This window comes from Molothrus aeneus, chromosome 14, assembly GCF_037042795.1.
Source record: "Molothrus aeneus isolate 106 chromosome 14, BPBGC_Maene_1.0, whole genome shotgun sequence".
NCBI lineage: Eukaryota > Metazoa > Chordata > Aves > Passeriformes > Icteridae > Molothrus > Molothrus aeneus.
The window spans coordinates 1,113,813-1,121,726 of NC_089659.1; positions in this window are offsets into that span (position 1 = coordinate 1,113,813).

The following is a 7,914-nucleotide window of genomic DNA, read 5'->3' on the forward strand; positions in this document are numbered from 1 at the left end:
GCTCCGTGCTGCTGGATGAGTTAATTCAGGAGGCTCCACACCTCCCGTGGCTGGAATTGAAAAGCTGTCAGCAGCGAGCAGGAGCACAGCCCCGCCACCCCCAACATCCAGAGACAACCTGAGAGACTTCAAGATGCCAGGGAAAGCTCCTGAGCTTCCCCCATCACCCACCCACACCCCTGGAAAAGGGAAAGCACCTTGGGAAAAGGAAGGGAGGGCAAAGATTTACCAGAGGAGCAGAAATGGAGGGGATCAGCCACAGGGAGCCTCAGAACAGGAAATGATTTATGGGTGAAATGAAAGCTCTGAGAGCAAAACAGGAAGCCTGAAGGACCTGGGTGAAGCCCTGAGCTGAGGCTGGGGCAGGAAATCCTCAGGTGCAGGAGGAGCATCAGAGCTGCAGAGGGAGAGGAGCAAAACAAAGTGAAATCACACCCCATTTCCTCTTTGTTTGGTTAAGAGTCAAAATTGGGGTTAAATCCCCCTTCATTTGCTCTTTGTTTGAATAAAGAGTCAAAATCGGGGTTAAATCCCCCTTCATTTGCTCTTTGTTTGAATAAAGAGTCAAAATTGGGGTTAAATCCCCCTTCATTTCCTCTTTGTTTGAATAAAGAGTCAAAATCGGGGTTAAATCCCCCTTCATTTCCTCTTTGTTTGGTTAAAAACAGTCAAAATCAGGGTTAAATCCCCCTTCATTTCCTCTTTGTCTGGTTAAAGAGTCAGAACTGGGGTTAAATCCCCCTTCATTTGCTCTTTGTTTGGTTAAAAACAGTCAAAATCAGGGTTAAATCACCTCCATTTCCTATTTCTCTGTTAAAAAGCGTGAAATAGGGATTAAATCACCTCCATTTACTATTTCTTGGTGTTTTAACGTGTCAGTCTTTCCAGAGAGAAATGGTTCCTCCATCTGAGCTCACCAGTCACCCAACAAGCACAGAACTGCAGCTCCAGGGGGAATTTGGTTGGGATTTTTCTTTCTATTTTTCTTTTTCCCCCTTCTAAAATTCACCTCCCAGTGTCAAAGGCAGGAAAACCCCAGATGTCCCAACCCTCCCAGCCCTGGCACTGCCTCCTCCATGGGATCTTCTTGTGTGGATGATCAGCACTAAGGGTTTGAGCAGCACAGGCTCCACTGGTTTAGATCATCCCAAAAAATCAGAGAAAAGGGAAAACTGCATGGGACACTGTGGATTTTTTGGGGTTTCTTTTGCTAGGGTTGGGGTTAAATGCACAAGATGGTATTTTTTGTTTGGACTCAGATGTTTATTAGTTTTTATCTGAATTATAATTTCACACACTGTGAGTTCTACAGCACTTCACCCTAACAAACTAAAAATGGAGCCCCATCTCTCTCTCTACAACGCCTTTTAAGGATAAACTGTCCAGTTAAGAAATGACACCTCAATTATTGTTATTTTTAACCCAATAACCAACCACCTGTGCCCTGCAATGGGGACTTTTTTATCCAGTTACACAAAACCACCCAAACCCATGGAGGAGAAGGTGGAGAAGAAGGAGGAGAAGAAGGTGAAGAAGGAGCAGCCTCCACCCTAAAACCTCCATCTTGTTTTATATATATATTACTGTATTCTAAACCCTTAAAAATAATATTACTGTATTATTTATATATATATTACTATATTCTAAACCCTTAAACTCTAAGTTTCCCACCCTGTGATCTCACACACTTCTATCCAAACTCCACACCCACAATCCCAGCTCTGTCATTCCCTTTTGGAAGCTTCTCCACAGCCTCAGGTCAATGCAGTGTTCTCCTGGGGGTGAGAGCCTGTGAGCACAGAAAGTCTCAAATTCTCAGCACCCAGGGCTCCAGCAGGAGCCAGTGGCACTGGTGGGGACCCAGTGGCACGGCCAGGCCTGGCTGTCCCCGCTGTCCCCGCTGTCCCCAGCAGGACGCTGCCATTCCAATGCAAACAGGGTGATTAATTAAACATAAAGCCTCGCTTTTCACCTCCGCTGCTCTCTGCTCACATTTTTCTGGCCTGCTGGGTTTCTTCATGCCCCAGATAACTCCAGGCGCTTCCTCTCCCTGCAGCCGCCTGCTCCTCGTTCATTTTTCATGAAGATTTCTCCTGCTCTGCTCGTGTGCTCTGAGCCTCGCTGGATTCAAGGGGAGCTCTTTGTCTTCAGCTCTCAATTTGCTTTCTTGCACACAGAGACAAACCCAGGCCCTGTGCTGGAGCTGCATCCCAGGAAAGCTGATTTCTCCCCTCTTCGCTGCTGGCAATGAGTGGAGTTTGGGATTGGAGGTGTTCCCGCTTCATTTTTGGGAGAGAAATTGGTAAAACCCATGGGAAGATGCAGAAATGGTCTTTTCCAGGCTCTTCTGGGTGAAACCACCTTGCAGACAGCTCTGAAAAGCTGGGAGGGTGGAAAAGATGAAATAGATGATATTCCTTCCCAAAGCCAAACCTTTCCACGGTTATGAGATCCAAGAGCTCAAGCTGGGGTAGTGCAGAGGCTCCGCCCATTGACTCCTCCTGACATTCCCAGATTTACAAGCCCTGCAGCTCCCCTGCCCATCCCTCCAGACCCTGGATGAGGAGCAGGACTGTGGAGAAGCCACTGGTGGGGGATTCCTCACAGGCTGTGGAGCAACAGCCTGGAGGCAGCTGGAAATGGGAAATTAGGTCAGGAAGCAGCTCCCTGCCAGGAGATGGATGAGGCATGACCTGGCCTTGCTCCCATCCCATCCCATCCCTTCTCCTGGAGAGGATGGCTGGAGGCAGCAGCAGCCAAGTGGGATCTGCATGTGCAGACACTGAAAAGTGAATTTTTGCCCTCTCGTCTTTGCCACACAGGAATCACACCTGGGATTATAAAAACCTCGCCAATCAACTTTTTTTTTCCTGGGTTTTGAGCTGCTTCGTGTTAGGAAATGATAGAGCAGCAGAATCAAGATTTATGGAGGATAGAAAATACTTGAGGAGAAGCTGTTTGTTCTGTTCCATACCCCATAAAATTCCAAGGCATTGTTTGTCCCCCCACCCAGTGCTTGGGGACAAAAGCCACTCTGCAAATGAAGAGGCAAAGCTTTAAGACACACAAAGCAGCAGCTTTTTAGGTCACATGGAATTGCCCTGGGGAAGCCACAGCCTCAGGATTCCAGATGGAAAAATGGCTCCAACAGTTTAGGAAAGCTGGTTGGAGTGTTCCAAAGGATCACCCAGGAGGGCTGGAATGGCTGATCCCAGCAAGGGCAGCCTCTGCTCTGGAAGATCTCTGTGGTGTTGTGAGGTGCCCAGGATGAGGTGAGAGATGAGAATTTGACTCCATGTTCTCAGAAGACTGATTTATTATTTTATAATATTATATAATATTAAAAGAAATTATATACTAAAACTATACTAAAGAGAAAGGATACATCAGAAGGCTTCACAAGAATGAATAATAAAAACCTGTGACTGACTCCTCAGAGTCTGACACAGCTGATGGTGATTGGTCATTAATTAAAAACAATTCACATGTTTGGATAAACAATCTCCAGATCACATTCCAGAGCAGTAAAACATGGAGAAGCTGAGGCTTCTCATCTTCCCAGGAGAAGAAAACCTGGTGAAGGGATTTTTCAGAAAATATCACAGTGACAGATTTCATCCAGGTCTAGTCAGGAAAACAGGCTGGGGCTGCCCCTGGATCCCTGGCAGTGGCTGGACTTTGGGGCTTGGAGCAGCCTGGGACAGTGGAAGGTGTCCCTGCCATGGCAGGGGTGGGATGGCAGAACTCTAAACTCCTGTCCTGGTTTGAACAGCCAGGTGTCTGCTCAGGAAGGCAGGAGCCCCCCTTGAAATGGGAAATGTAAACTCCCTCCTCTGAATTGTTATGATTTTGAAATTAAGGGGCTCTTAGGTAAAGGTATGGGAGTAGGAATAACAGTTCTTTATTAGGAAAATTAGAATACAAGTGGAATAGTACAAAAACCCCCGTGCCAGAGTGAGAGCAGTCCCTGTCCCCTGTGTGTCAGGGGGTGGCACAGCCCCATCCCATGGGGGCTCAGCCCTCCTGCAGTGCCAGCTGTGGCTCTGCTGGAGCAGGGATCCTGCACAAGGGGGGAGTTTTCCTCTGCAGCTCCAGGGCTGCTGGAGATGGGCCTGGGCTCCCTCTGGCCATGCAGGGCAGCAGAAGCTGCTCCTCTGGCAGTGCACTGGGCAAAGGCTGCTGTGCTGTGCCAGGCTCACATTGGATCCAGGTAGGAATGCTTGGCTCCTCCCCTGGGCGCAGCATCTCCCCATGGGATGCTGGAATTGGATCAGCCCTGCAGGGACACTCAGTGGCCATGGACAGCAGAGATCTCCTGCAGGGAGGAGTGGCTGGGGGAGAGATAAAGAAAAAACTGCCCCAAGAACAGCAGAGAACTGCCCCAGCTCTGACAGATGGGGACAGAACACACACACCCCCAATAACATCTTGCATTTCCAACCTAAGACAAGTCCCTTCCCATCCAAACCATTCCAGAATTCCATTTTCCATTCTAAAATAATCAGGCCAAGAAGGTGCTGCTTTGTTCCAGGGAAGAGCAGGAATGGGTTTTGCCTCATATCCTTTAATGGCAAATTCCCACAGGATGATTTCCCATTCCCCCAGGTTTCTTGCTTTGCAGCAGAAAGGAAGCACACCCAGGGATGCAGGGAAGGTGCAGCATTTGGGATCTCCCACCCTGGAGCCCTGGGCTGATCCCCTGTACTGCCTGGAGAACCGGCCCTGGCTCCACCCCAGATGCTGGGGGGCTCTTTCACCCCAAAGCATTCCCGGGGTGCTCTGATCTGACCCCGGCCTCCATCGACCATCCCAGGGAGCAGAGGCAGAGGGGACAGGAGGGCACAGGAGGGAGTCAGCTCCTGAGGCACCGTGGGGCCCTGGGTTTTGCAGTGTGGACAATTCCAGGGCTATCCCTTCCTCTGGAAAAGCTCCTGATGCCACAGGGACCTTCCCCTCTCTGCATGAGCAGCCCTGGAGTGGATCCCGAGCCTCTGGTGGGTGACAGGGCTGCACATCCCCACCCTCCCGTGTGTGCCAGGTGTTTGGGATGCTCGGTGGTATTTTGGGATGCTCCGGAGGCAGACATCCCACTAGAGGGTGCTGGGAATCACGGAAAGGCTCTGCCTGCTCCGGGCCACCCCTGCAGCTCCTGCGGCCGCATTCCCTCCCCTGCTTCCCTCTCTCCTGATTTATGGCCCGCACAGCCAGAGCTGCCACAGCTTTAAACTGCCTTTGCTTTATGGCCCCACCTCCTCTTTTCTTCATTTTCCCCCTCGAGTAAACGCATCCAACAAACGGAGTGAGCCCGAGCGAGGGGTGGGGATCACAGAGTGGGACATTCCCGAATCCCTGAGAGGGGTGGGGATCACAGACTGGGATATTCCCAAATCCCTGAGAGGGATGGGGATCACAGAGTGGGATATTCCTGAATCCCTGAGAGGGATGGGGATCACAGAGTGGGATATTCCCAAATCCCTGAGAGGGATGGGGATCACAGAGTGGGATATTCCCAAATCCCTGAGAGGGGTGGGGATCACAGACTGGGATATTCCCGAATCCCTGAGAGGGATGGGGATCACAGAGTGGGATATTCCCGAATCCCTGAGAGGGATGGGGATCACAGAGTGGGATATTCCCAAATCCCTGAGAGGAATGGGGATCACAGAGTGGGATATTCCCGAATCCCTGAGCACCCAGTGAGACCTGGCACACACTGAGATCCCTTTCCCGCCCCAGCAGCCTCCAGCAGAACTGAAAATATTCATCCCCCTCTGGACCACCTGCAGGTGACCCCACAGCCATTTATGACCTTTTTTGGGTGTTTGTGTGTCCCCACCTGGGTGTCACAGAGGTTGGGACTTTGTGTGACGCACGTCCAGATGAGATAAAGGTTTGATCTGACATTTGTGACATTCACATTTTCTGGAAAAATCCCTTTGCCCAGGATTTTTCTCTGAGGCTTCTCAGCTTCCCAGGAGAAAAATCCTGGGCGAAGGGATTTTTCCAGAAAATGTGAATGTGACAGACACAAAACTAAAAATGAGAATTTTCCCTCTTTCCCCCAATGTTTTCAGAGTTCCAGCCCAGTGAGATGGTGATAAATGTCATGAATTCTAATTAATATCTATTAATTCATCACATTGAGCAGGCTATTAAGATTTCTTTTTCTGATAGACTGTACAGATAATCAGATTAATTGACTTTAATTAAATATGGGGGGAGGGGAGACAGAATTGAACACAGGGAAAAGTGGGAATCATCTGAGTTTTCCTGTCAGCTGGGAATCCCACAGGAGCTGATCAGCTGGAATTCCATGGATTTTGCTCCTTGACTCTTTGGATAAATTGGAATGATGGCTCCTGCTCCAGCCATTGACTCTGCCAAGGCCACCCCAAGCCTGTCCCCAAGGCTGTGCCCCGTGTGCCTGATGGCTCAGGGAGATCCAGCACCCCACAGTGCTGGGAAATCCCTGGAGGGATGAGGACTCCGGGGCTGGACGAGTTTTCTGTGGGGAAATCCTCCCTAATATCCAACCTGGAGCTCCTCTGGCACAACCTGAGGCTGTTTGCTCTCATCCTGTCCCTTGTCATGGACATCATTTGTCACTGTTAGGATGGAGGGAGCGCAGCCTGCCTGGAAGATGCTGCAGATCCTCCAGGAAAACTCATCCAGGGCCAAATCCCAGCTCTGTTGGAATGAAAGCCCTGGGAAAGGTTTCACATCCAGCAGGGCCACCAAGATCCCAAGTCCCTGCACTGCTCTTGTGCCAGGCTCCTCCTGGGCCAGAGGGAAGCAGGAGGGAGGGAAGCTGGGAGACATTTCTCCAAAAATGATTCCTTGCCCCACTTCCAAACGATCCTGACAGGAGGAGCAGGAGCCAGGCAGGCTCAGGGAACTGAGGGCCAGGAAGAACTGGCAGAGAACACCCAGGGATTGCCCAGCACATGTGAAATGTCCCTTTGTCACTCAGGGCAGGGCTGAGGTCCCTGACCCCTCCTGGCACTGGAGCCACTTGGGGACAGCAGCACAGCCCAGGCACTGCCACCCCACCCTTCCAAGGGGGTCCTTGCCCATGGCAGGGTTTGGGATGAGATGGGCTTGAAGGTCTCTCCATTCAGATTTGGGGATTTCTGATCCTTCTCTGAAGTTTGGAAGCAAAAATTGTCCATTCAGGAAGCTCCAGAGTTCTGTCCCTATGCCAGGCTCAGTCACTGCAGGGCTCTGCCCTTCCAAACCACCCTCAGGGGAAGAGTTATCCCAAACTGGGCTGGGATCTGAGGAGCTGACCCAGGGACATGGGAGCTGTGCTCCAAACCCCCCTCCAAGCGCAGGGAATGCTCCCTTCCCAGCCCTGGCTCCCTGGAGCACTGGCACTGCTGGATCTCCCTGAGCCATCAGGCACACGGGGCACACAGCCAGGGAAACGGGCCAACAATTTCCCTGGCACGGTGCTGGGGTAGGGCTGTGCCTTCCAAAATCTCCCCCTGGCTGGCACAGGGACATTGGTGCTCCTGGGCCTGTCCCTGCCCAGCTGCAGCTCCAGGCTGGGAGCGGGGCTGGAGCTGATGTTCCCAGCACGGGGAATTTTGATGTTCCCAGCACGGGGAATGTTCTCCTGGCTGGGCTGGCCCCTCCTGGGGGTGGCTCTGGACATGTCCCTGACCCACTGGGACACTGGGAAAGCACCTCCAGGGCACAAAGGGACAGGGATGCTGTGCTAAAGGGTGAGGGTGGCATGGGAAGGAGTGGGAAGGACAAGCCCATTTGGGCTGGAGATGACAGAATCCCTGAGGCTGGAAAAGCCCTCTGGGACCATCAAATCCAACCATTCCTCCAGCTCTGACCCACGTCCCCAAGTGCCACATCCACAGGGCCTTTAAATCCCTCCAGGGATGGGACTCCACCACTGCCCTG